General features: G+C 42.2%; 1 pseudogene; it reads left to right on the top strand.

Annotated features, from left to right (window-relative positions):
- Positions 1–889: 889 nt before the first annotated feature.
- LOC120367779 (5S ribosomal RNA) lies at positions 890–1008 on the top strand (annotated as a pseudogene).
- The last annotated feature ends 1132 nt before the right edge of the window (positions 1009–2140 follow it).

Genomic DNA, 2140 nt, shown 5'->3' with positions numbered 1-2140 from the left:
TAGCTACCAGAATAGCAATGAAAACAGAAATGCAAACACAAAACTGTGGCAGTGCTGACCCTCCAGGGGCTTGTAGTCCAGTGGGAGATACAGGCATGTAAATAATAACCTACTACAACAAAAGAAATGATCAGTGAAAGATATAAACCGGAGTCCCTGGGAACACAGAGGATGGCTGAATTTGGACTAAAGAGCCGGGAAGGCATCAAAGCAGTGCGTGGCACAGATAGGGGATGGGGCGCATTCCGAGCTGAAGCTGCTAGTGGAATGCTGCTAAATAAGTCTAGGGGCAAATCCTGATGGGACTGCTGTTTTTGCTAAGGAGCTTGTCCTATAAATTGATCATATCAAAAATTAGAATGAGGTGATTCCATTTGTATTTTAGAATCACACTGAAAGTAGTATGGAGGGAGCACAGATGGAGGAAAGAGTCCGCATGTCTAGAGGCAAGAGGGTCCGTGGGGAGAGAATACTCTAGGTTGTTGTTTGGATTCAATAAGATGTTGCTACATGGAGAGCTCCAAGAACAGCCTCTGGTATGCAGCAGGCTCTTAATGAATATAGGTTCTAGATTTACTATTATTACTGTTACATTACTCCTATTTGTACTACTCCAGTAGTCCTGATGAGAAATGAGAAATTATTAGAACATGTGCCAATGTTCCGAAGGTGGTGATGGGAAGGTAACCTAGATTCTGGAACTATCAGGTGTGGGGCGGGAGAGACTTGAATTAGGAAGATTCTCCTTAGATGATAGGGCAAGGCAGAGGGGATCTAGGATGTGCTTTGAGACTTTGAATCATGGTCCATTAGTGGGTTGTGAAATCTATCTAGAGGGTATGACTGGAAATTTTGAAAAATAAAATAGAATAAAAATTTTAAAAATTGTGTCTATGGCCATACCACCCTGAGCGTGACCGATCTTGTCTGATCCCAGAAGCTGAGCAGGGTTAGGCCTGGTTAGTAGTTGGATGGGAGACCACCTGGGAATACCGGGTGCTGTAGGCTTTAAAAAAAATTTGCACAGAGTTTCACACATATATTTTTTAAAACTTTTATGTGTGAGGTATATGCTAAAACATTTTTGGTGTGTCTAGAGTGTATCCAGGCACACCCAACAGGACCAGGTCTGAATCCGGCTGGATGGCTACTGTCCTCTGCAAGGCAGATGGCTCAGAGCAGACTAGAGCTCATGATCCCAACAGTCATGCTGATGTCAAAGCAGAGAATGAGACTCAGAAGCTGAGACAAAGCATCTTATCCCTTTCTTTCAAACTTGCATATTAGACAAGGCAATCTTCTTCATGGATTATAGATAACGAAGAGAGGACAGAATTTTTTCTGGAAGAGTTCATATGGTAGCAAGAGAAACTAGGACTGTGCATTCCTCTCTAACAGATAATGCATATTTCCCTAATTTTTGATGATTAAAAGGCACACTAGGGAATATTTATTCTTAAAATTTTTATTTTTATGTAGATTGGCACTAAAGTGGACTTATAATGGCAGGTTTGTGAGTTCAGAAATTCAACCCAACATCACTATTCTAAGACCTCAGAACAATATTTGCTTCCATGGTGCTATGGTTTGAATGTGTGTCCCTCCAAAATTCATATGTTGGAACTTAGATCTCAAGGTGATGATGTTAAGAAGTGGAGTCTTTTGAGAAGGATTCAGTCACAGGAACTCTGCCCTAAGGAATGGATTAGTGATTTTATAAAAGAGGTTGAAAGGAATGTCCTAATGTCTTTGCCTTCTGCCTTCTGCCATGTGAGACACCTCACATAGCACCTTTTATAGGCAGGCATCAGCCCTCACAAGACATCGAATTTAGCCAGCTGCAGTGGCTCACACCTGCAATCCCAGCACTTTGGGAGGCCAAGGTGGTTGAATAACCTGAGGTCAGGAGTTCGAGACCAGCCTGGACAACATGGTGAAACTCCATCTCTACTAAAAAAAAAAATACAAAAAAAAAAAAAAGAAAAAAAGCCAAGTATGGTGGCACACACTTGTAATTCTAGCTACTTAGGAGGCCAAGGCAGGAGGATCGCTTAAACCTGGAAGGTGGAGGTTGCAGTGAGCTGAGATCGTGCTACTGCACTCCAGCCTGGGGGACAAAGTGAGACTCCATCTCAAAAAA

Source organism: Saimiri boliviensis, chromosome 3 (assembly GCF_048565385.1).
Source record: "Saimiri boliviensis isolate mSaiBol1 chromosome 3, mSaiBol1.pri, whole genome shotgun sequence".
In the NCBI taxonomy this organism is placed as follows: domain Eukaryota; kingdom Metazoa; phylum Chordata; class Mammalia; order Primates; family Cebidae; genus Saimiri; species Saimiri boliviensis.
This window is presented reverse-complemented; position numbering and strand designations above follow the sequence as displayed.